This window comes from Sciurus carolinensis, chromosome 6 (genome assembly GCF_902686445.1).
Source record: "Sciurus carolinensis chromosome 6, mSciCar1.2, whole genome shotgun sequence".
Classification (NCBI taxonomy): domain Eukaryota; kingdom Metazoa; phylum Chordata; class Mammalia; order Rodentia; family Sciuridae; genus Sciurus; species Sciurus carolinensis.
Window position 1 is genome coordinate 97,073,689 of NC_062218.1, and position 27,102 is coordinate 97,100,790.

Below are 27,102 nucleotides of genomic sequence, written 5' to 3' on the forward strand. Positions count from 1 at the left end.
TCAAGCACCTCTATGTTCAAAAAATCTCTCTGCATCACTGGTTTCCCCCTTCAAAATCCAAAAGCCCACACATTAGCCGGTCAGCAGATAGGTGGTGAGGGCCTTAGGCCTGGAATCTAGGGGATGCTTATAGATCCTTTATCTCTAAGATTTTGTGATTCTGTGTTGGCTACTACTTGTGCAGACACTCTTGAAGACTTTGGGTTCTGTTCCTCTACAGAGTATATGAATGTACCCAGAGGAAGTATTCCTACTCCCTTATGTAAGAGTGATCGGAGACAAGGTCAATACTGAGGTATTTGTCTCTTGCTTCTTTTGACATTTCATCATGTATTTGGTCCCTGTTGTGGACTAAAGGTTAATGTTCTCTCAAAATTCAAGTGTTGAAACTCTACCCTCAATGTGATATTAGGAGGTGGGGCCTGTCAAAAGACAAAATGACAACAAATTTACACACATCTTAATTGGCTTTTATTGGAAATTCTAGACTTGGGCAATAATTCATTCCATAATATAGAGTGTTTTGATGAGCTGAGCAGAGGAGGTTGGTTTTATAGACATAGAAAGCTGAGGAAAGCAGAAACAGAACAAAAGCAGATTGGTTGTTTCAAAGTTACTTTCTTTTGTAAAGGTTGAAATAGAGGCATTTCCATGTCATGTCAATCAGAACTGGCTTGTTTGGGGAATTGGTTATTATCTTTTACTCCTAATTTCTTGGAAGGTCAAGATAACAACTTAGTTTTGGTGTGGTGATAACTTAGTTTTGGCATGGTGACTTGGAAGTATGGCATGAGGGACTCCCATTTTGGTTTGGCTGGCTGGTCCCGTGGCAAGAGATCACTCCAAACCAGTCATCTCCTATAAATTTTATTTAACAGACCTTTGGGAATTAGTTAGGATTCAATGAGGTCATAAGTATAGAACCCTCATGAAGGTGGGAGAAGGAAAAATAACAGAATGAATCAAACACCATTACCCTATGTAAATGTATGATTACACAAATGGTACACCTCTACTTCATGTACAACCAGAGAAAGAAGTTGTACCCCATTTGTTTACAATAAAAAAAGGAAAAGAAAAAAAAAAAAAAGAACCCTCATGAATGGGATTAGTCCCTTGTATGAGTCATGAGAGAGAGCTTACTTCTCTATGCTCATTCACATGAGAATACAATAAAAGGTTGGCCATCTGCATCCCAGAAAAGGGATCGCACCAGAATTTGACCATGCTGCTGGCCTTCTGATCTTGGACTTCCAGAATATTAGAAATAGATTTATTCATTCAGTTCTTCCTCCCTCCTTTCTTTTCTTTTTCTTTCTTTCTTTTCTTTTTTTTTTTTTTTTTCCTGGCACTAGCGATATAACCCAGGGGCACTTTACCACTAAGCTAATCCCAGCCCTTTTTATTTTGAGACAGGGTTTCACTAAGTTGCTGAGGCTGGCCTCAAACTTGCAATCTTCCTGCCTTAGCCTCCCAAGTCACTGTGATTACAGGTGTGCACACTGCACTTGGCTTCCCCTTCCCCTTCCTCTCTCTCTCTTTCCCCAAGTACTAGGGAATGAACTCAGGGGGTGTTCTACCACTGAGCTATATCCTCAACCCTCCACCATTAAAAAATTTTATTTCGAGACAGGGTGTCACTGAATTGACAAGGCTGTCCTCCAACTTGTGATCTTCTTGCCTCTGCCTTCCAAGTAGTTGAGATTAGGGCATGCGTCAGTGTACCTGGCTGAGCAATAGATTTCTGTTGTTATAAGCTACCCAGCTTGTTGTTATAGCAGGCTGACTGACTGAGACAGTTCCACTACACAAATCCAACCACCAGCAAATGTGCAAGATACTCTGCCCTCACCCCCAACTCAGTGAACACTTGAGAGAGAAGGTGAGTCTCTTTTACTTATAGACTTGGAGGCCAGAAGAAATCCATAAAGGCCAGTGACTGGTTCCTACTCACCTTCTGCACATTTCTAGGAACTTCAGGGCCTGAAAGAGGCAGAGCCTGGCAGCCATCAGAATCACTGGATAATACTGACTTTTCTCTTTCCAGGCAGGGAGAGTTCATTTGGACATCTGAATTCCAGGCTACCCACAAGCCAACTGGTTGGCCAAGAGCTCAGGGCCCTCCTCTTTTCTGCTATTCCATTCTGGCTCCTTAGTCTCAGGCCTGAGCCATGGGGAGCCCTCTCCAATCTGCTAAACTAGAACATCACAAACTGCTCTTTTTGTGGTCTGACCACCAGCTCCTCAGCCTGCTGCTGCTTGAAGAAGGCCATGATGCCTATAATCAGATCACAGCATCCCTCCACATGCCAGTCCCTTTATGGAAGGAGGGTGCCCATTTGGAAAGAATCACATCTGAAGCAGGCAATTTGGAGAAAGATGGGGAGAAAGGAGGAAGTGAGATGGGTTTAGATGGCCAATTAGACAAAGCCAGACCACATTATGCCTCACGCTTTTTCCCTCGCCCAGCCTTTCCACATGGCCAGCTCAGGCCCATCTGCCCAGCTTCCTTCCCCTCAACTGCTCCCAGGCCCTGCAGAAATGCCAGCTCCTCCCTCTTCTGTCCCTTCTGTCTTCTAGGCCTCACCTAGCCCATTCCCAAGATGTATAAACCTCCCAACTGGAGACTGACTTGGTGGCAAGCAGCAGGGGCAGGACAAGAGATAGAATTTTAAATTTGAGCTGATGAACATGTATCCTAGAGTTAAGTGTAGGTGGGCACACTTAGCAACTGGAATGTCACCTGCTTCCTGGCCCCCTCCCCACTAGTATGTGATCACCCAGAAAGCAGACTTTGGGAGTGGAAGAACTGTGCTTAACTCTGATCTGTCCCTTTCTAGTTAGTACCTTTAGGCTTGTCAGCCCCTTTGAGTCTCCACTCCCTCATCTGTAAAATGAGAGCAGTAATTAGGGTAATTTAAAAAGGAATGAGTAAACCTGAACTGCATACAGATTATGGTTACCTTTCTCTTGCCTGCCCCTGGGTCCTCCTGGGTGCTGGTCCCCAGGAGATGCTCTCTTGGCTGCCAGAAGGGTCAGGATACTCCTAGGAGGCAGCCCCACCCTGCTTAGGAGCAGCCAGGGCCCCCAAACCAGGAAGAACGGATGAACCCATAACTCTGCTTTTTTTTTTTTTTTCTTTTTTTTTCCAACCCAAGGAAGTGGGTGGATTAGGTCAGAGGAAGCACTGGGGGATGGTAGCTGGAGTGAGACCTGTTACTATGGCTTTGCCCAGAAATCCCCCTTGTACTGGATGTTTCTCTTGCCTGGCACTGGCCAAGCTTGAAGTAGGAATCCCTGCTGGAGATTGATGCCACAGACTTGCCTTCCCCTCCCCAACCTCATCCTTGGTGATTTACAGGAATTATTTGAACATAGGAGTTAATGAAAGTAGGCTGCCAGTGTGTGGGCGAATTCATCACTGTCTCTCTGTATTCCAAGAGTGAATCTGTCTTTCAGGGTGAGATATCCTGGAGTGACTTCCTGAGGCCTGAAAAATATCTCTGGAGGGCATGGCTGGGAACAGCCTGGGCAGGGATTTTAAAAGCTTGTGTGACTGCGAAGTGGCTATAGGGATTGGCTGGGAGGGCTTTCCCTTCTGTTTCTTTAATTATGGGGGAAGGGAGGCAGAGGGTATCAGCATCTATGGAGCTGCTGCTACTCAAGGCCTCCCTCCTCCCCTACCACCAAACTGTCTCCTGGGAAAAAGGGACGTCCCTGCAACCCACTGCTCAGGGTGGGGAGAGCTCTTTTGCAGCAGTCAGTGGCAATGAAGAAAGAGGGGCTGTTTGATGTGATGAGGTAGTGATCTGGAGGAAAGAAGACTAGCTCCCCTGGGCTCCAGTCCCCCGTTCTATCAGTTTTGCATGTTCTGGAGGTGGCGCTCAGGGAAGGAAGGAACTGGTTCGAAAACACAAAGACCTAGTATTAGAAGGTTTGGAGGCAGGGTTAGGGGAGGTGTGACAAGAAGACAATAATTTTGCATATGGGTGTGGAACTCATTGAGGCAAGAGAGGACAGCTGCCCCCTTCAATCTCACACATGCCAGGCCTTCTCCACAGTCTTAAGTATGTGGTGTGTGTGTGTGTGTCTGTGTGTGTGTGTGTGTGTGTGTCCATACAACCAAAAACTGCTAAGGGAGAGAATGACCAGCAACAATGCTGAAGCCTGTTCCCCTCCTCTCCAGCCAGTCAGAGGCTTTCTCTAAGATTTTTACTTAGGTCTTATCTCTTGAAACCCCTCCCTCCCCATCTCTTTTTGGCAGTACTGGAGATTGAACTGAGGGGTATTCTACCACTGAGCTACATCTCAGACGTTTTTATTTTTAATTTGAGATGGAGTCTTGCTAAGTTGCTGAGGTTGACCACAAACTTGTGGTCCTGCTGCCTCAGTTTCCTGAGTTGCTGGGATTATAGGTTTGCGCCACCATGCCGGCTCCAAACCTCATTCTTGCTTCTTCTTTCTCTTATCTTAGTTTCTCAGCATCCTCTATTTTTCCCTCTTCCTCCCTCCCTCTCTCTTTCTCTGATCTTGGAAATGGAGTTTGTTAGAAGACCCTCCCCTCTAGCTGCCATTATTTAAGATGCAGCAAGATGGATTGAAATCAGATTGATATTGGGCATGGTAGCACATGCCTGTAATCCCAGGGACTCGGGAGGCTGAGACAGAAGGATCACAAGTTCAAGGCCAGCTTCAGCGATTTAGCAAGGCCTTAAGCAACTTAATGAGACCCTACTTTAAAACAAAAATTAAAAAGGACTGGGGGATGTAGCTCTGTGGTAAAGCACTCCTGGGTTAAGTCCTCAACACACCCCTTTAAAAAAAAAAAAAAAATCAGATTGATGAAAGAACAAGGATTGGAAGAGAGTAGGTCCTGAAGAGAAGGTAGGCAACCCCAGGGGTGGAATGTGGAATCCCATAAACTCAAAGAACGTAAAAACTAAAGACCTTAGGAATCTACGATCTTTCCTGGGCTTACAGACAAGGACTCTGGAGGTCTTTTTGCAAATAAATATTATTATCTACCAGTGTAACTGTGGACGCGTCCCACTGGCTCCTGAGGGAGTTGCTGGGGAGAAGCAGGGTCTCTTCTCCTGTGCTACCCTATGCAGATGCCCCACCACATATTCATAGCTCTGAGATCATCACTAAGTGTCTCAGCTTCTACTTTCTTAGGCCTAGAAGACACAGTTTTGCCAAATAGACTATGGTATTTCTTCTGAAGTTGGAAACATCTGCTAGTTGGACAGCCCTCCTCAGAGATCTGAGCCTGTGCCCAGAGACCAGGCTGCGGGGCCTGGGGTGTGACAATCTAGGCATCCTTCTCTCATGTCCACTGTACTCTCCATATTTCTCTTCCTTATCCCTGTCTGCCCTGGGGAAGTCTAGCTCAGACTCAGAATCTGGCAGTATATAGAGGGGCAGCCCAAAGCCAGGTCCTTTCTGGTGGGGCCTCATGCAGAAGTAGCACTACAACTAGAACCTACTCCAACAGTCCTTCCTTCCCCACCCCCCAACTGGCTTCAATCAAGTCAGTCAGCAGGGGGCGCTCCTTGGTCACCCCAGGAGAGAATTCTGGCCTGTTTTTACCCTGAAGCAGAGAAAGTAAGAAATTTTGTCTGTACATATATCAATGTGAAGGTAAGCAGGATAGACCATTGAAGAACTGGACTGGAGCTGGGTGCCATGGTGCACCTGTAACTCAAACAACTGGGGAAACTGGCAGGAGGATTTCAAGATCAAGGTCAGCCTCTGCAACTTGGCAAGACCCTGTCTTGAAATAAAATTAAAAGGGATAGGGATATAGCTTAGTGAGAGAGCTTCCCTGAGTTCCCAGTCTGGGCAGGGTCAGTGAGGGCAGGGATGGGGTGGCATGCAGAGGTGGGGGTTGGGGAGGGGAAAAGATGCAAAAAACTGGCATGCAGAGACAGATACTTGAGAGAAAACTGGCTTTTCTAACTTGTCTGGCGTCTCCTTGGACTGGAACCTGACATCTACCTCTGGGAGATCAGCTTTGGGGCAAGTTTCCATGTATGAGGCATGGCCAAGTCTGGTTCTGTCCTACTTTGTTGACAGTGTAACTCCTGACCCTTTGCCAGTCCCTAGCAGCTGATCCTATCTCAATTTTCTTCAGAATTTCATATTAATCTGTGTGGTGATTACCCATGTCCTGCCCACTAGATTCTCCTTCTGAACCACTATATTCTTGGTGGGTAGGGAATGACTTTTTCTCTCCCAGACCCAACACAAGCCTCTGTGACCTTGTTTGGACTTATCTGGGAGTCCGGTGGTGATGGGCTGAGGCAGGGCGTGCTGAGAAGGTCCATAAGGGTGGCACTTTTCTGAGCTGGAGTCCACACACCTGGGGATTTTTTTTCCCTCCCCTTCCCTCCCCTCCCTTCCTTTTCTTTTCTTTAGTATTGGGGAATTAGAGATTGAATCCAGGGGTGCTCTACCACTGAGCAACACCCTCAGCCCTTTTTATTTTTATTTTGAAACAGGGTCTCTCTAAGTTGTCTAGGCTGACCTCAAACTTGTGATTCTCCTGCCTCAGCCTCCCAAGTAACTGGAATTACAGATGTGTGCTACCACTCCTGTGGGCTGGGGCTTTCTGGGCAGCAGCTTTCAGTGAAGGAAAGCCCAGAAGGGGAAGGCTTCCCAAGGCCCTCTCCTGTTTTCTTTCCAGTTGTCTTCCTCAGCTTCTTCACCACTTACCCCATCACTCCTCAAAGCCACTTGACCCTCAGAATGCCTCTTTTCCAGTAAAAGGGTCTGTGTGTGCATTTATTTATGAGTGTATAAAGGATAAGAAGCTTCTGTCATGTTACATAGCAAAAGAAGAAAAGACTGGCCTTTTGACTTTTAGTACCTCCAAATTCCCCTTCTATGGTGACTGGTGTGGAAAAGGAACCTCTGGGCCAGAGAAAAAGGCTTTGTTGCTCACAGACTTGAGTGCACAGGACTGAGCCTGTGAATTTGTTCTAGGGAAGTCATCCTCAAATCTGATCCCTTCCATCCAACCCCAGTCACCAGTCACCCACTCTCCCAAGTCTGGCTTTGCAGGAACTCCCAGGCCTTCAGGAATTTATCTCACCCCACAGGGTCACAGGGTTGAATGGGGTTGGGGTGGGGTTACCCACCCTCCTCAAAAGCCCTAGGGTCCCAACAACACCGAGGCATTGATTCTTAAGCTCTCTCAGGCAGGAGGGAGGAAGAATGAGTGCTCATTTGGAGGCAAACCTGAAGAGAAACAAATTCCATAGGCCTATAAGCCTGTAGCATTTCCCTTGTGTCTCTCAGCTCTTTCAACCAGAACATTTTCCCTGAAGTTTCATCCATGTTCTTCCAGCTGAAGTTTTAGTCCACACTGTAGTGTATGGCGCACACAGCAAATCCTGGGACACCTACTTGTGCAATTGGACTAGTGAGATACAGAGCCATGGAAAGGGCCAAGGATGAGGGAGACAGCATTAGTTCCAAAGCCCAAAATTGGTCTCAAAAGTCTAAAGTGTGACTGGAACTAGAGGGAGAAAGTGAGGATTTGAGAGCAGTCTCTCTGAAATGATCAGCCATGTCTGAAATGGGGCCTCAACTGAATCGACAAAAGACAAGGACCTTATGCATCTTTCAGAGGTGCTAGACCTTATCCATTCCCTTGTGTCCCCTCCCCTAGTCTGACCCTCTGTATAGTGACAAAACCTTTTTCCATTCTAAATAGCCACTTACCCCTTTTCTCCAGGCTGCTTAGCATTAGTTGGACATCAACCTGCTTAAGAACTTCAGGCTCCTGAAAAGGAAGTGAGGGAAGGCAGAGAAGTTCATTCCTGGTCTGGAAGCGAGGTGGAAGTTCACTGACGCTGCACTGCACTCACTACCCCTTAAGCTTCAGAAGTCTCACTTCTCTCTCTCTCTCTCTCTCTCTCTCTCTCTCTCTCTCTCTCTCTCTCTGTGTGTGTCTCTTGTGTGTGTGTGTGTGTGCGTGTGTGTGTGTGTGCTGGGAATTACATGCATGCTATGCACATGCTCTACCACTAAACTATAGTCCCAGTCCCAGAAGCCACTTAGGAAGCTGGGAATTTGGGTCAAATTTGTGATGGCTCCCCAGTACATAATCTTAAGACCTGAGGATAAGGGCAGAGAGGAATGAAATACAGAGATGGCTTCCATTCATTGAGCATTTCAGACAGCTAAGTGTTGGTCTAAGCATTTTACAAGTTTTCTCTCATGTCAACTGCAAACCACTTTGAATTAGATCTAATTGTGATTTTTTTTTTGTACATTTTCTTTGTACTAAGGTTTGAACCACTCCGGGTTGTAGCTTAGCTGAGCTACGTCCTCAGCTCTTTTGATTTTTGATCTTGACACAGGGTCTTACTGCATACGCTGACCTTGAACTTGAAATCCTCCTTCTGGGGGCTGGGGATATAGCTCAGTTGGTAGAGTGCCTGCCTCGCAAGCACAAGACCCTGGGTTCAATCCTCAGCACCGCCCAAAAAAAAAAAGAAATCCTCCTTCTGCAGCCTCCTGAACATCTGGGCCTAGAGGCCTGTGCCACTGCCCATCTTGTGATTCCTATCTTATGGAGAATAAGTGGTGATACACACTTAGTGATAATAAAAATCAAAATGGAAATGATGATGATAAAATTTAAAATAATACTGAAGCCCTGTGCAAACACATTTTATATGTGTGGTATTATTAAATGCTGGGAATTTATCATATTATCCCCATTTTCAGCTAAGAAAACTGATACCGAGAGAGAAGTAACTTCCCCAAGCTCATGGAGTCTTAGCACAAGGCCCTGGGTTCGATCCCTAGCACCGAAAAAAAAAAAAAAAAAAAAAAAAGAAAACGACCAACCCACAAGCCAAGTCCACTTCTGTCTGATTTCACCACAGCCAGTGTTCATGATCCCTTAGCATCACAACCTCTGAGGGGGCCATCATGGAGAGCAGGTAGAAGAAAATCCCGCTGCCCTTTAAAAGCAAGAGCAGCCTTGGCCGGCAGGCTGAACCAGAAGTTGAATGTCTGCCATGCTGGGAGGCTGTAGAGGAGCCCTCCCCTGCACCAACCCCACTCCACCTGACTGGGAAGGAAGATTTGTTGCTGTCTTTACACCCACATGGGACTGGGCATGTGAAACAAGCTTACAGTTTGCAGGAAAATAGAGCCTTGACTGAACAGGGAGGGGTTACTACTTGGTCTGGCCCCAAACCTCTGCCTGCCTTTTACCCTTGGTTGTGTATCCCCACCCTGGCATCCTGTCTGGGGCTCCTGTCAGTCTCTGCTCTCTCCAATATCACTGTGAAGCTTGCAGGGTTGTGGTTGCCTTGGTAACTTGATGGGAAGCTCTTGAGGTTTTCTGGCAAAAGAGAGAGCTGTGGGGGGTGAGACCAGATTCTGTTGGGCTGCTGGTCACAAAAGGGAAGGAACCACTCCAGTGCTCACTGCTCCTATAAGCCAGCCAGTCCTTCCCTGGGTCTGATCTCAGTCTCTTCTCTTGCATCTGCAGTAGCTTTTGTTGTTGTTGATGGTGGTGGTGGGGTGTCTCTGCGGTTAGGCCTTGGAGGAGGGAGCTGTCAGGTATTGCTCTGTCCTTGGCGTTGGCTCCCACGGTCTCCAGAGCTGCTGGACTCCTGCTTGCTCCTATGCCCTGGCCCTGCAGTCTTAATTGGTTTTATGAAGTTCAATGCCTGTTTTTTATGGGACAGATAATTACAGTGAGGGGAGGTCAGGCCCTCCTCTGCTGGACTTGGCCTGGTCTCCAGAATTGCTGACTCTCCAATCAGCACCAAACAGATGGGATCAGGTTGGGCAGGGTCAGTCAGACCTGTGGGATACTCTCCATGGGAGGAGGGCTGAGTCTCCAACTTCCAGTTTTTCTGATGGGATCAGGGAGGAAAATGTGTATCCTCTGCCTCTTGAAGGAACCTTCACCTGCGAGGGGAGCCCCTGCAGATTCTGCCCCTCTCGGGGTGAGGAAGAGAAGGTGGCAGGGTTAGGAGGTGGGGTTCTCTTTCTAGGGTCTGGGGCAGCTCTCTCAGGTCTCCTGGGGGAATCCTCCTTGTGGTTTGACTGTATCACAGGGAGACATCCTTAATCTTTGACATGGCTGGCACCCTGTGGAGCTGTTTCTTCCTCCCTCTCTCCTTCTAGCCTACCTCCTTTCCTTTCTCAAACAGTCTCAGTCAAAATACAGTTTATTTTCTCCCTCTGTCAGTTCTCCATACCCAGTCTGCTTTTCTCTTGGTCTTTCTTCTCAGTCCCAGGCCTGGAAGGATCGCTCTCTCCCTCCCTGCTCCCCAGGTGGGAATTGACTTGCTGCCTGCCTGCTGGAGTGCAGTTCCTCTCGCTGTATCACCACTGGCAGCCGCAGAGTCTGAGGATAGTGGGGATAGACTTGGGGGATGAGGAATACACAGACATTCAGCTGAAGCTGGCATGGCTTCCCTCCCACCCTCATGGGTGGGAGGAGCATAGGGTATAGAGGATTTCATGCTCCTCTCCAGACTGGGAGCTACTGTCCAGGATTGTGACTTTCAGGCAAAGTGAGAGGTAGGTTGGTCCCAGTCCCTAGACCAGGCTGAACAACTGTGTGCCCTGGTCCCTCTAGTCCTCTGGGAAGAAACCTTGACATCTGCCCTGATTCTAGTTACTGTCTGTCCTCATCTTCTCCAAAGGAAGCGAAGGTCAATGACCCATTCACGGCAGACACAAAACTATATTTTCAAACTGAGCCTAGTTGTTGGGTATGGCTGGCTATGGGATAGAATGGTCCTTACCTACTCTGCATATTAACAAACTCCTCCCTTCCCCTGCTTTCTGACTCAGTGGTCAACTCTCCAGGAGTTGCTTGTTTAGAGCAAGTCCAGTCTTGCAGGAAAAAAGGGAGAAGTGAGATGAGCTGCCCAGGCCAGAAGCCCGTAGTCCCTCACTATCCCAACCAGACCCCTGTCGTCATCATCCTCCTCCTCCTCCTCCATTTAATTAGCTAATGTCTGTAAAGGGCCGGTGGTGGAAAAGCCCTATACAAATGTTGAACACAATTTCATTTCCAAGACTAGCCAAGAATATATTTGCAGACTTGAGCAAAAGGTCACTAAGCCTGCTTGGGACAAAGAGAAGATTCCCTGCAGGGCCCAGAGGGAGGATGACCCTGGGATCTTGGGATAAGGGAAAAAGAGGCCATGTGAGAACCACAGTGGGGACTAGGGTACCTGCCTCCTTAATCTTCAAGCTGAGCATTTTGACATCATGCCTACTTCACACTGTTCCTCACTCCCCAATTCCCAAGGTCCTAGAAGCTGAGCCCTTTCTTCAGGGACTACCCTCAGAGACCTTCCACCAGGGATTATGCTAATATTCACAACAGCTAATATTTATTGAACTCTTACTGTGTGCCAGGCTGTGCTAAGGAACCAGAGCTCTCCAGTTTGTGGGGAGGTAGCTGCCCTGCCGTGGGGCACAGGAGCTTTTCCTCTGCACAAAAATCTCTTTGAACTCCTGGAGAGGAGTCTATCACTAAGCTTCACTGATCAATGATGGGTTCCTGCTTTGTGATCTCCAAGTCCTTCTAGTGACAAAGTTTCCTGAGCTTCTGAAATCTCCTCTCCTTTCCCTAGTGACCACTCACCTAAATCCAGTGTGAAAAAACCTCGAGGCCCAGCTAGGGGTGTAGCTTAGTGGTGGAATACCCTAGCACCACAAAAAAAAAAAAAAAAAAAAAAACCTAAAGAAAAGAAAAAACAATTAACCTTTCCAAAGGGCAGCTTTTCAGTTTTTGGTGCTCCAAGACCTTCTCCAGTCACCTATATATCCCTGCCTGGTCAGAATTCTATGTTATTTGCCAGGCAATGTGGCACACACCTATAATCTCAACTACTTGGGAGGCTGGGGCAGGAGGATCCCAAGTTTGAGGCCAGTGAGAACTTGCTTCAAAATAAAATTAAAAAAGAAAAGGGCTGGAGTTGAAGTCCAGTGGTATAGTATTTGCCTAATATGTGCAAGGTCCTGGGTTTAATCCACAGTACTGCAAAACACACACACACACACAATTTTGTTATGGAACACCTAGGAGCAAGCCTCCCTAACATCTCTGAAGGACCTGGCTTTGGGTCAGGGCCAGGGTGAAGGAGGCTGAGAGAGTGGAATAGCCAGCCTTGACCCTCACAGATCCTCAGTCAAGGGGAGTGTTTTAGGGCAAGAGAGGCAGGAAAGCAGGCAATGGAGGGCTCAGGAAGAGGCAGGCAGAATAGGTGCAGGAGCTGAAAGTTTCCAACATCCCCTGGGCCTGTCTCCATTCCCCTAGTTCTCTAAAAGCTAAGCAGCTGGAATAGGCCTTCTGAGCCCCCAAGCCCTGAGAGCCTTCACTGTCCCCAATCCTTCCTTCCCTGGCTTCTCTCCAGAGCCCAGGGGCCTCACTGTGTCATCAGTTCATTATCATTCTGATAAAAGTCATCTGTCCTTGAAAAAGCATGACTCCCCAGCTAAGGCCAGTCCCCAACAACCTGAGAGGAATATAAATGTATGGCTATATGGGGCAGGCACACACACAGGCACACAGACATAAACAATACAAAGGCACTTGTTCCCAGGGTGTACCTGAATGGACACAAACCCACCAGTAAGCATAGCCACATGCCTTCACACAGGCACTGGGATGCTGTTATGTCATCACCAGAAAGCCCACAGAGCCACATCACTGCAGGCACACTCAATGGCTCATAATCCTGAGATTCACTTGATGCTGAGACGCACACTGCAGCCTCTCACAAACATAGAGGCCAGGTTCCCCAGGCTCCCCAGGCCCAGTGTGTGGGGGTGAGTAGTCGAATATAGAGGCCAAGGTTAGAGATCTCTGAATTCCATTAGCCACAAGAAGCATGTCCTGAATCTAAAAGCACAGGGACAAGGGCGCTGCCTAGCTGGTTCCTGACAAATATGTCCCACTCCCCTCCCCCACATCAGGAAGTTCCTTGCTGTCAGCAAAGCCATTTAGGGATTAGAGCAGCTCCCTCAATAAAAGCTGCTTATTCAGAAGGTGCTTTCAGTTCATTTTGATTTACTTAGTGGATATTTTAATGAATGGAGGAGCTTCCTCCTCAGTCCCCCTTTACCATGCCTAACTGGAGTCCCTGACCCACACAAGGTATTAGTTAGGTCTGAACCAAGCTCCCCGCTCCCACACCCCCCATACCCCCCCCCCACTCCGGGCAATTCTGACACCTCAAGAGGAAGTGGGAAGTGGTAAACTCTGACTGCTGACCCTCAGTCCTCAGAGGGTAGCTCCAGGGATGGTTGGAAGAGGTCACAGGTGAAGGAATATTCCAAAGGAGAGGAAACTGGACCAGAGCAGTGGAGAGCCTTCCCAGTTCCCCAAGGAGGGTGCAAACCTCCTGGGGAAGTATGAATCTGATTGGCTGCAAGTGGGGATGTGGTGGGGGAGTAGGTAAAGTCAGCTTCAGCTTTGAAGACTGACTCTTGACAGGCACCACCCATGCATTCAGTTCATTCAGAGTATTAAATTAACACCCAGTACGTATGAGGTTAATACCTGCAATACAATTTTGTATCCTGCAATACAAGCCCAGCTATTCTGGAGGCTGAGGCAGGAGGATCCAAGTTTGAGAGCTGCCTGAGTGATTTAGCAAGACCCTGTGCCCTGCCCCCACAAATATATAAATTTGGTATTGGGAATTGAACCCAGGGGCTCTTTACTACTAAACTACATCCCCTGAGGGCCTTGCTAAATTGCTGTGGGTGGTCTTAAACTTTCCATCCTCCTGCCACAGTCTCCTAAATCCTTGGGACGATAGGCATGTGCCACCATGCCCAGCAAAATAAACTGATTTTTAAAAGAGGCTGAGGGGCTGGATGTGATGGCACACACCTATAATTCCAGTGATTTGAGAGGCTGAGGCAGGAGGATCCCAAGTTCAAAATGAGCCTCAGCAATTTAGCAAGGCCCAGTCTCAAAAAAAAAAAAAAAAAAAAAAAAAAATGGCGGGGCTGGGGATGTGACTCAGTGATTAAGCACCCCTGTGTTCAAGCCTCAGTACAAAAAAAAAAAGGGGAGGGTTCTTGGGGCAGAGCTGAGTGTGAGAGGATAGTCCCTGGCATCTACCTACTACTAAGGGGGAAATTTGCATCCTGTCTCATTTCACTGGCACTGTGACCCAGTAAGTGCTATTATTTCTGTTTTATAGATGAAGACAAAGATTTGGAGAAGCAAAATGACTGGAGCGATATCATAAGTGTAAGGAATCCCAAGAAAACCACGCCGGACACAGGAAATCATATAAGGGAGTTTATTAAGCAAACAAAGTGTCTCCCTGCAGGGTAAGAGAGAAAATGAGAGGAAAAGAAAGGGAACGAGAAAGGGCCGCTAGAGAGAGTGGAAATGCGAGGATAGAGAAAAGATGGGGGGTCGCTACCGTGAAGCAGTTGAATTCTGCCAGGTTAACGGGACCAATAACTGAGAAGGATACTTGCAAGCTGACGGATGAACCAATAGCTAACTAGGATGTTCAGACTGACAGTAGTTGGGAGGCGGGGAAATGGCTGCAACGGAAAGTGCGGGGGGGAGCAGCTTTGTACATTACAATAAGTAGAGGGGAAAAGTATCTGATGGGAGAGCCTGCAATCTTTCTCCCACACTATGTGATCTTGAAGTATTCAGTGCTATTTCCCACTATACTGAAATTCTAATGTTCCTGTCATGAGTGCAACACAGACATAAGGAGAAAGAAACACTGGTAATACCTAATATTGCACATGATTGCCATTAGCAATATGTCATTTCTTCTCTTGACACAAGTGCTGTGTAAGTCAGTCAGGTGTAGTAAAAAGTGAGTAATATTTTACAGGTGTCTTTCTCTCCGAATCCTTTTTTTTTTTTTTCTCCGAATCCTTGATGGTAGTGTACTGTAAGTTCTATGGAAGTAAAATCTTTGGAATCTAATTGCAATAAGGCATCTCCTTATTTGGTATAGTAAAACTTTTCTTTAGTAAGTCCACAGAAATATGAATGATGGCAAAATCCAACAAAGCATTAATATCTGCATACCTGCTTACTTAATTTCTTCTTTAATAAAGTCACGTGTTAGAAAAAAAAGACAATGTGGCTACTGCCCTCACAGAAATTCCAGGATAGTGGCAAAAATCCATACAAAAAACGAGAAAACCAGACAATAGAATGGAATTACTAATTACAGCAAATACTATAAAGTGAACAACAGGGTGCTAATGTTACTGGAGTCATTGGTGAAGGACCAGGCTCCGGAGGTCCCAACAGACCAGGTCCCCTGTCCCATTATGATAGTCGAAGAGAGGAGCAGTGGTGAAGGACAGGAAAGAAACTTTAATCAGTGTGGTCACGCCAGGAAGAACAGATATAGGGGTATGGTGACTTAAAATCTGCCTTCAAGGTACTGATGGAAATGTTGAGGTTTTATAGAAAAGGGGAACAAAGGCTGTGTTTGGAGGCTTCCATGGCTGGGGGTTTTGTATAGCTGGCACATCAGGTCATTTTGATCATAGTCTGGTTGATCATTATCTCACGACTGGTTCTGTAAAGCTCTTCAAAAAGCCATCATGAGATTGAGCAGGTGATTTGGTTCCCATATGAGAGAATTGCTCCTGCTTGGGGGGGGGCAGCCTTATTTCCCTCATGGAGTAATTGCTCCCACTTAGGGGGGCGAGCTCATCATGCGTGATCTGTTCTGTGAGGCTGGTCGTTGCTAGCGGGTAATTTTGGTCCCTTGTCATAAAAATGCTTGTCAAACAGTCTCATTGTTCCTGAAATCCAAAGTAACTGTAGAAGAAAGTGGCTCAGAAGTGTGTGGGGGAAGACTAAAAAGGCAAATTGAGTTAGAGAAGGACAAAATGGAGTTGGTTAGGTCAGTGACTGGGCCCTCGGTCACTAAGATAGAAAGCAGTAGAGAGGGCCAGGGCTCCTCCTCAGATGGGCTAATCAGCAAAAGTGTGGTGACATATGAGCAGGCCTCAGGCCTCTAAGAGCAGGAACCAGAAGAAAAGCATTTCAGCTGTGAGGACTGCCAGTCTGAAGGCCCTGCAGGGGTGCTGGAGAAACAAAGCAGAGTGACAAGAGTGAGGTTTTGAGGAAAAGAGCGGTAACAAGGAGGTTGATATGGCTAAAATGGGCAGGGCAGCCTTTGAGAGCCATAGAAAGGAATTTGGTGTTATCCTAAAAGAGGAGGAAAGATCATGAGGTTTAATTAGGGGAGGGAGAGGCATAGCCTGACTTCCATTCAGCAGGAGGACGTATCAGAGAGTAAGACCAACAAGGAGCTACTGTAGTCATTCTAGCAAGTAGTGTACAGGAAGAGAAGGAGAACATCAAACTTTTTTAAAAAAGAGGATCAATGTCCACAAGGCATATGTTAGGTTTGAATAAAAAATTCTTACCTTGCCAGGCGTGGTGGTACATACCAGTAATCCAGTGACTCAGAAGGCTGAGGCAGGAGGATTGCAAGTTCAATTTAGTGAGGCCCTGTCTCAAAGTAAAAATAAAAAGGGCTGAAAGGGTTGTGGCTCAGTGGTTGAATGCCTCTGGGTTCAATTTCTAGTACCAAAAAAACAAAACAAAAGAAAACTTATCTTGAGGCTACAGGTATAGTTCAGTGGTAGAGAGTAGTAGAGAGCTTGTCTTGCAGATGCTTAAGGTCCTGAGTTCCATTCCCAGCACAACAAAAAGAAAAAGGAAAAGAAAACAAATTCCTATTTTGATTTGTCCTTTTATTACCCCTAAAGTACACGATGGGGTTTCCCCTCGTGACTGGGGAACAGTCATGGCTGGTACTTCCTCATTGCTGGATTGACCCATGAGGAAGACACTGTTTTCTGGAGATGCTACAGGGGAGATGCCCACCTGCTTCTTCTGGCACTTCCAGCAGGACTGGGAAGAGGTTGCCATTCCAGGAAGGGCTTAGTTTCTGTGTTTTCCTGCCCAACCTATTCAGAAGATGTCAACAGTGCTACATGCTGGCCAGTCCAGCTCAGGCCTGACAGAGACAGGTAGACCCAGTGGTACCCACCCCCACTGCCCAAAGCAGGGCCCCAGGAAATTCCAGGTTCCCAGTGTCTCTCCCATCATAAATCAGGAGATAGACAAAAATCAGAATCAGGACTTGGGGAAGGGGGACCACTCAGAGCTTGAACCACCCTCTAGAGACACAGGAATATGAGGTGAGGATCTTGAGCTCAAACATTTACAGGTAGCACTCAGGATTGAAAACTGATATATAGTCCGAAGGCTGGCAGGAGGGAGCAGGAGGAAGGTGGGGAGCTGTGTACAGTGCAGCCTTGTGGGGCGGTGGTAATTATATATTACATTGAACTGTCCTTGCAGCATGCTGAAGGGCAGTAGGAATGAGACTCTTAAATCACACTTCCCTGATGCTCCCCATAGCTCACCTGTGATGTGGCCCCAGAGCCCAGGCTGACACTTCTCCCAGCCATAAGCTCACTCTTTGTCTCTCTCTCTCTCTCTCTCTCTCTCTCTCTCTCTCTCTCTCTCACACACACACACACACACACACACACACAGCCTGCCTGACTGAAGGGGACCCAGAAAGCAGGTAGAGGGGATGTTATCAATTCTGGCAGCTTCCAGGGGCTGCTCATCCTACAGGCCTCATTGTTTATCCTCCTCCTCCCCCAGCGTTTCCCACTCTCTACCCCGCTTTTTCCACTGGGGTCTGAATGAGGCTGTCATTTGCAGAAGACATCCCTGTCCTCTATTTGTTCACCCTTGCAGTCACAGTCTTGGTTCATTTGAGGCCTCATCACTCCCCAGGACATCGCCATCTTGCTGCTAGGGATGGAACCTAGGGTCTCAGGAATGCTAAGCAAGTGCTCTGTCACTGGACAACAGCCCCAGCCTGCTTTATCCCTTTTCACCTGCATTTTTGTCACCATCTTCTATCTAACCGGTCTCCCTCTAACTCACCCTTACCCCTAATCCATCATCCTTTATATTGTTGCCATAGCAATATCTCTAAACACACCTCTGACCACAATCTTATTCTTATTTGTGTGGGAATTCCAGGAGGGGCAAGAGATGATCAAACTTTGGCCCTTGAGTCCCTAGAGGTGACTTAAATTCCAGCTTCTCCTGGAAGTCTCCTCAGGCTCTTTGCAGGTTGGTGATTAGTGACTTACCTCCTGCCCTGAGCTAGATTCCTGGGAGGAACTCTGATATTCATCTTTCCTGAGTGGTCCTTTCTACCGCCAGACCCTGGTCCTTCAGACCAATCACCTGGACTTCCCACAATCCCCTTTTCCTCCCTCCAGATGGAAGCGATTAGTGCTTAGTGGTGATGAGAAAGGGCTCCAGGGTCAGAGAGATGTGGATTTGAATTCTGGCCCATGAATAGTGTGCTAAGAGTCTGCAGTCAAACTGTATGAATTCAGATCTTGGCTGTGCTACTCTTTAGTTTGGTTAGGGAAAGTGACTTAACCTCTATGAGGTTTTACCATTTCTTTTACCTTTTTTTTGGCGGGGGGGCAGTGCTGAGGTACTCTACCACTGAGATACATCCTCAGCCCTTTTAATTTTTTTATTTTTTCACCCAGTTTTATTTTCTTATGTTCAAATCAGCAATAATGAAATAATCAAGTTATCTACAAGTTGAAATTGTTGCATTAAGGTCAAGTTTTTCTTGCACAAAAAACAATACATTTATTTTGGCCTTGAATAAACAGAGATCTTCAGAATTTTTGTCAGTCTCTAACACCAGGCTGTAAGGCCCCAACAGATCTGGAGAGAAAGTCCAATTTGCTGGCCACTGATTCTTTTTTTTTTTTTTTTTTTTCCTTTCTTTCCTTTCTTTTTTAATTGTTCTATTTAGTTATACATGATAGCAGAATGCATTTTGATTCATTGTAAACAAATGGAGTATAATTTTTCATTTCTCTGGTTGTACATGATGTAGAGTCACACCATTGGGTAATCATTCACATACCTAGGGTAATGATGTTTGTCTCATTCCACCATCTTTCCTCCCACTTCCCCTCCCCTCCCCTCATTTCCCTCTACATAATCCAATGTTCTTCCATTCTTACCTCCCCACCCCCCATTATGTATCAGCAACCACTTATCAGAGAAAACATTCGGCCTTTGGTTTTTTGGGATTGGCTTATTTCACTTAGCATGACATTCTCCAACTCCATCCATTTCCCTGCAAATGCCATATTTTATTCTTCTTTATGACTGAGTAATATTCCATTATGTATATATACCACAGTTTCTTTATTCATTCATCTATTGAAGGGCATCTAGGTTGGTTACACAATCTAGCTATCGTGAATTGAGTTGCTATAAACATTGATGTGGCTATGTCCCTCTAGTATGCAGATTTTAAGTCCTTTGGGTATAAGGCAAGAGTGGGATAGCTGGGTTAAATGGTGGATCCATTCCAAGTTTTCTGAGGAATTTCCATACTGCTTTCCAGAGTGGTTGCACCAATTTGCAATCCCACCAGCAACCTGAGAGCTACTTTTTTCCCCACAGACTTGCCAGCACCTATTGTTGCTTGTATTCTTGATAATAGCTATTCTAATTGGAGTGAGATGAAGTCTTACAAATACAGAACGTTTCACAAATTTGTGAGTCATACTTATGCAGGGGCCATGCTCATCTCTGTATCGTTCCAATTTTAGTATATGTGCTGCTGGAGTGAGCACATTTTTATTTTTTTATTTTAAGGCAGGGTCTTGTTAAGTTGCCCAGGCTGGCCTCAAACTTGCTATCCTTCTGCCTCAGACTTGTGGATAGCTGGAATTACAGACATGTACCACCACACCTGACTTTTTTTTTTTTTTTTCAGTATTAGGGTTCAAACCCAGTGCCTCACACATGTTAAGAAAGCGTTCTACCACTAAGCCACACCCTGACCACAGTTTCCCCATTTTTAAAATGAGGCTAACAATAGTACTTAACCTTCTAGAGCTGTTGAGCAAATTCAGTGAGTGAATATGAGTAATTATCTCTGCCCATACAATACCTTTGTGTTTCTGAGCTATTATTATTTTTGTAATTCAACCTCTGAACCTTAGTTTCATCCCCTTAATACTGCCTCAGAGTTGTTGGGAAGATAAAGTGATTCATTCCCTTTGAAAACTCAAAGGCCAAATGGAATTTATTGTTGTTATTGTTGTGGTGCTGGGGAATCCAACACAGGGACACTTGCATACTAGAAAGCTTCTCTACCACTAAACTACACCCCCAGCCTTATTGTTTATTATTTGGTTCTTGCTCCCTGGGATTCTCAGGGTTTGGACAGGAAGTCACATTCCTTTTACAACACAGGAGCTACTTTCATTCTCCTCCACCAGTTGCAAGGCAGAAAATTATGGAGAACTGGAGATAGAACAGCTTTGGAGGTCCTGGGTTCCTCTTCTACCCAGAGTAAAGGGTGTAAAAGGCTGCTCATACAGACACATCTCTTATAGAGATGATTTCAAAGGAGGGCTGCTAATGAAACTAAGAACAGAGAGCTTGTCAGCATCTTACACAATTATCTCCTTCACTTTAGAGGTGGACCCAAGTTTCGTGGAGCCCAAAGATCATACAATTTAGGGAACCCTCTTTAAGAAAAAGAACACAAGATTATGAACATGAGATTAAGTGCAGGCTTTGGAAGGGGCAAATTAAGAGTGTTATGAAGTTTCATTATCTTCTTAGAAAATCTACTTTTGCCACTGTGCCAGGTGGGCATTTGATAAAGACTTGCCAATAGTTGCTTATGGCTGAAACGAACCATTTCCACCTAGCTATAGATAGGCTAAGATTTCCACAGGACTGGAGTGGGCTACAGCCTGTACTCAAACTTTGGAAGTCACCTCATTACTAACTTCACCTCACCCTCCACTGGTTTCACCTTAGGCTAATTGTTCATTTTCAAGACTCACCAGCTTTTTATTTTTGCTCTCAATAAATTTGCATGTAATTTACATAGTATTAATATTCACACTCATGTTTGGGAACCTTTCCTTTGTCCCAGCTTAAGTTGGATTCCTGAGACTTAGTTACCAAGTGAGATCTAGCTTTTTCACTTCCTGAAATATAGAGAGAAACAAAGATACATTTGAGGGGATGATGGTGACATTTGTCTTGGAGTCATTTTCTAAAGTCTCTGGTCCTACTCAAATTATTCTGCTCCACATATTCCTCTGCCCCATCCCCAACCTCATCCTGTCCCAGTTTTCCTCTACTTATGAAATTGGAAAGACACACATGCCTACCCAAATGCTGGACTTTCTTGGGCTAAAGGGAGGGGCTCCTGAAGTCAGGAGGCACATCATCAAGATGCTAGCAGATAAGAACACACAGGGGTTCTTCCTCAGATCATTCCCAGGGAGAATCACCCCCCCCCCTCCACCCCCAAGTCTCCTAGCACAGTTTGGAGGTCCCATTTATATGATTCCCCTAACTAGCAGAAACAGATGGCTGGTGGGAGTATGTGTGAGTGTGTGTGTGTGAGTGTGTGTGTGTGCATACACGTGAGCCATACACACGTATAAGAAGTGTGCACATATGTGTGAGACAGTGAATGCCCACATGCACATTAGTACACCCACCAAGACAGGCAGAGGAGGTGGAGGTGAGGATGTGGGCAGGAAGGTCTCAGTCTAAGAAAAGCATGTTATGGATCTAAATGTCACCAAAGGTGAAATTTTCTTCCCCAGCCTGTCCTATAATGGGGAGGAGAAAGAAGCTAGCAAAGCAAGAAAAGGTCTTAGGGCAGGCATGGGGTGCAGCTGCCAGGGTCAGCAACAGCTCCAGCAATGACCTCACTCTCACAGATCCCTCCCCTGAGGTGGTGAGTCACCAGAGCCCAATCAATACCGCATTCCATTTGTCTCTGCTGTCTTTATGAGCCAATTTCTGCTTTCCTCTTCTATGTGGCCCCTGCCCCATGTGCCCCTAAGGAGCCTGAGCTACTCCAGCCTCAGGCTAAGCTTTCCTTTAAGCCTCTATCAGAGAAGCCAGGAACCTCTGCTTCTGTGTGAGGCAGAGACACAAATGAGAAGAGAGAGAAAACAGAAAGAGACTCTCCTGAAAAATGAGAATGAAAAGAGTGAGTGAGGAGAGAAAAAAGAACCAGGAAGGATTTGGAGAGGAGAGGTGGGGTGAGGTGAAGCTGATAGCTGGGACTTTCCCTTCTCAGGATCTTAGAATTGTTACCCCATTTTCTTGTTCCTCCAATTTCATTCGGGTTCTTGAGAACTAGTGATGTAGAAGGAGGCTTAATAACCCAAACCAGCTGCCTCTGAAAGGACCCACAGTATCTCTGCTGTCATCTACCTACCATACAATGTCTGGGCTTGATCCCACCCTCCTTGTCAGTGCTGAGGTTTGGAGGGATTAGAAAGGGGGTGGGGAGGGCATGGGTAAAGAGCAAGAGGCACAAAGGGGAAGGCAGTATTCACAGGCACAGCTTTTTTCTTGGAACCTCAGTTTTTCCGAAGACCTTGGCACCTGCCCAACCATTGTTCCTTCTGGCGTGGTGCTTGTGCTCAGTGGCAGCCTGAACGTCATTCCTTACCACTGACAGGAATCAGAACAGGGGCCCCTTTATCTGATAGTGAGAGGGATTCTGCCCAGTTTCTGTGACTCTAATTTCCCAAGATGCTGTTTGTTCCCAGTATAAAGTGAGCTGCCCCGAGTAAATGAAAGCCTTTATTTCTATGTCTGAGTCAACAAGATGGCACCAGAGTGGGAAGGTTAGGCTCTCATGAGACTGAGACAGCTTCTAGTGGAGACCCTGCCTGGGAATTTTCTCCTCTACTGTCTGTGACTGAATGCCTCTACAAACAGGAAAGTCTGGTCTCCAATGCCTACTTCATAATTCCCCCATTAGCATTAACATCCATAATGGTGATACTGATAATAGTAACAGTAACCATTTACTGAGTGCCTAACATGCCAGACACCTTGGTAAGTGTCTTACGTTCTTTCTTTCTTTCTTTGGGGGAGGAGTGGTGCTGGGGATCAAACCTAGAGCCTCCTGCACACTAAGTAAGTGCTCTAACTGAGCCACATCCCCAGCCCCCTGTACTTTATTTAATTCTGCAACAACACTATGGGATAATCACCATTGGGGAAATTGGAGGAGGAAATTGAGGATTCCAGAAATTGCCCCAAATTTCCCAGCTTGAGATGCACCTGAGCCAGGTGCCTGTAATCCTAGCAACAGGGGAGGCTGAGACAGGGGGAATCACAAGTTCCAGGCCAACCTCAGCAACTTAGCAAGACCCTGTCGCATAAATAAAAAAATAAAAAAGAACTGGGGGTGTGGCTCCATGGTAAAGTGTCCCTGGGTTCAATCCTTAGCACCACCAAAAATACAAAATACAAAGGACTGGGGAGGTAGCTCACTGGTAAAGCATGCATGGGTTCAATCCCCAGTACCAAAAAATAAAATAAAATAATAATAATAAAGGAGTAGAGGAAAGTGGAAAACTACCAGGTCCACAAGGGAACTGGCAATAGAAACAAAGATGGAACAAAATCTCCTTTTCCACCAGTCCATGTGTGCCTGGCAGGCTGGTGCTTTTGTTTACCCACAGGGTAGTCACAACTTCTAATTCTTGAGACAGACACAGCCTTTATTTTTACATCCTGTGTCCCCCAGTGAAGGGAATCTGTTCCAGACCTTGGAAGTCCCCCAGGCACTTCTCAATAAGCTCAGTAAAAATGATATGCTGTTATGGCTTTGAGACCATACAAGAGCCACCTCATACCAGGCTGCCACCTAAGGTCATTTTCAAAGGGAATGTTCAGGAACTCTACTGGAAGATCCCCACATGGACCAGATTTACCTCTGAAAGTTTGTGAACAAATTGAGGAGAAATCTGCATAGGGAAAAGAGGAACAGGGTAATGACAAATGAATGTGCTTGCACAGGGAGGGACAGTGGCCACCGAAGGCAGGCAGTGAGAAACATGGAGATGAACAAAGTAACAGAGAGTAATAGCCTTCCTTTCCCCTGGAGTCTGGGCACAAGCACAAGAAGGTGGCTTTAGGCCTAATCTAGGACAGCTCTTCTCTTTTAAATATAAGGAAGTTGGGCCTCTAAGAGTAGATAGAAACTGCCCTAGAATGCACTGCTCCTGAGGAGTCTCCATTCAGTGTCTGGGATCAAGGAGAAGAGGTCCTGCCCTGCTGTCTGCTTAGAGCAAGGGGACAGAAGGGAAGGGTCACAACTTCGACCATTCCCACCCACTATCCATCCCCCCACCAGGGACCTTCCATCTCTCATCTGTGAAATATGTCAGGCCCTTGGTGCCCTCATCAGTAAAATGAGGAGGAGGATACCTGCTTTCCTTCCTTGCAGAGCTCTTGTGAGGATCAGCATGGGTAAGAGCTTCATAAGCACAGAGTGTTATTAACTTTGTGATTAGGCCAGGTCAGTGAGGCCTGCAGGAATAATGGGAGGATTAATGCCCTTGACCCTTGCAGTGGGAAGGAGGGAGGTTAAAATCTGCCCTGTCCTCTTCTTTCGGTCACTTGCCCTGGGAGAAGGCATTCGGTGTTTCCAAATTGACTTAAATAAGAAATGTGTGGTGGCAGCAGCCGTCCCTCACTCAGCCTTCACTTGCCCAAGGCAGAGAGATTTTAATTTTCAAGCCATAATGAGAAAATGAAACTCAAAATTAAAAAAATTCCAGTGAAGCAGTCAAAATAGCTGCCCAGACTCTGAATCAAAGGGAGAAATATAAATTAAAATTTCCCTCTCACTCTCTGCCACCAACTGAGCTTGAGGAATCAGGGCTGAGCAACTGGCAGAGAACTTTGGGAACCTGGCCCTGAGGTCAGATGGGCAAGTAGGCCCACTACCCACCCCAGACGGCTCACAGGACAAGAAACAGACTCATTCACCTATTCACAGGAGAGCTTTATCTCCATCAAGGTTGGCATCCCTGGACCACGACCCTCCTGAGTGAGATCAGACCCTGAAGGTTGAATTCAGGGAGGGGGTGACTCCCTGGTTCCCTCTTCCCCTCTGTTTGGTCTCCTGAGGCAGAGATACTGCTGCCTACTAATTTTGTTTCCTTTCTGTCAGTCAGGTACCATCTCCCCTAACTCAGGCTAGGGGTGTTGGGAGCTGGGGGAAACTGTCTGAGAAAAAGGAAGCACATGCAACCTCACATTCTTCTGAGTTAGTCTGTTCCCAAGGAAACACCCTTGCACCCTTGGGTTTTCTTTTTTTCTTTTTTGGGCAGTGGGGGTTAGGTACTGGGTATTGAATCCAAGGACACTTTACCTCTGAGCTACACCCTCAGTCCTTTTAAAATTTTTTAAATATTTTTTTTTAGTTGTAGATGGACACAATACCTTTATTATATTTATTTATTTTCATGTGGTGCTGAGGATTGAAACCAGTGCCTCACACGTGCCAGGCAAGAACTCTACCATTGAGCTACACCCGCAGCCCCCTTTTTAAAAATATTGAGACAGGACCTTGCTAAGTGGCTGAGGGTCTCACTAATTTGCTAAGGCTGGTCACAGACTTGTAATCCTCCTTCCTGAGGCTTCTGAGTAGTCGGGATTTCATCCACCTTCACTTCTCTTCCTCCTCCTCCTGCTTCTTCTACTTCTCCCTGCCCCACCCCTCTTCCCGTTTTATAGTTGTAGAGGTTGAACCCACTGAGCTACATCCCCAGCCCTTTTATTTTGAAATTTGATCTCACTGTGTTGCTCAGGTTGATCTTAAACTTGTTATCCTCCTGCCCCAGTCTCCCCAGAAACTGGGATTGCAGGCTTGTACCACTCCTCACTTTTTATAGTGTAACTAACAGTCAAATTGTCTAGGCTCAGTAAGTTTCAGTTTGCTCATCTGCAAAATGGGGATGATAGGACTGTTGTGAAGATTAAGTAAGATAATCATGGTCAACTGCTTAGAACAGTGCCTGGCATATGGTTAACACTCATTAAAGACCAGTTAATATTATTTGAAGTGTCCTAATGATGATATTGACATTTATTACCCTGTTTTGGGTACTTACCGAGCCAGGTAGGATACTATACATATAGCAACGACTCAACTGTAACCCTTGTCTTCAGGAGTCCACAATCTATTACAATCTAATACATCCACAATGTATTAACAGACCACTGAAAAAGTGCGATTACTGCCATTGTCACTCTAAGAGCTGTCATTTTCTGAGCCCTGACCACGTGCCAGCTACAACATGACGTGTTTCGTTTGTTTGTATTTTGGTACTGGGGATGGAACCCAAGGGTGCTTTACCACTAAAATACATATTCAGCCCTTTTTACATTTATTTTGAGACAGAGTTTCACTAAGTTACTTAGGGCCTTGCGAAGTTGCTGAGACTGGCCTCGAACTTGCAGTCCTCCTGCCTCAGCGTCCCCAGTTGCTGAGATTACAGGCGTGCCCCATCACACCCAACATCAGTGAGGTCATTTGGATTTGAATTTGTTTTATGGGAGATATTTCACTACTGAAATGATCTGCTAGGCCTGAAGAGGGAGAGGGAAGTCTTCAGAAAAGAAATGATCTTCGATCAGGATTTTGTAGAATAGTAGTTTTCCAGGAGTCAATACTGGGGAGGAAATGACACGGCACAGTACTTCTGTGGGCCTGCAGGAGGACTGGAGCTATGAGCAGCATCCACAGGAGTTCTCAGGCTTGGAGGTCCCTAAACAGAGTAGTGGTTCCCTATACTTACCTTGACAGCCAATCCCTCAGGTCCCTCAGTGCTATATCATAACCTAAATGAAGGGTGATTATTTTAGAAAGAAGATCCTAACATAGATGAAGGATAATTATTTTAGGGAGAATATAGTCAACAGGCCTGTAATTCCAGAGAATTTCAGCTGAATCACAGAGCTGAAGTAATTGCAGGGAGATGGATCCTGTCTTTTCTCATGTCCACTGGCCTGGCCAAAGGCACTAGGCCCTCAGCAAATCAGAGGCATGGTCTAGGTCCCCAGGGAGGCCAGGAAGTTCTGGCTGGCCTGGAGTCAGGGAGACAGTTCAGGGACTTTAAGAAGATTTGGGGCAGATAAAAATGAAACCTCTCCATTGGGTTCAGTCATTTCCCTCCCTCCTT

At 46.2% G+C, this 27,102-nt stretch overlaps 1 non-coding gene across 1 annotated transcript; it reads right to left on the bottom strand.

Moving 5' to 3' along the window:
- Positions 1 to 19,600: 19,600 nt before the first annotated feature.
- Positions 19,601 to 19,704, bottom strand: LOC124987810 (U6 spliceosomal RNA). Its single transcript, XR_007109318.1, has one exon. It is a non-coding gene; the product is annotated as a U6 spliceosomal RNA (small nuclear RNA).
- Between the last annotated feature and the right edge of the window lie 7,398 nt (positions 19,705 to 27,102).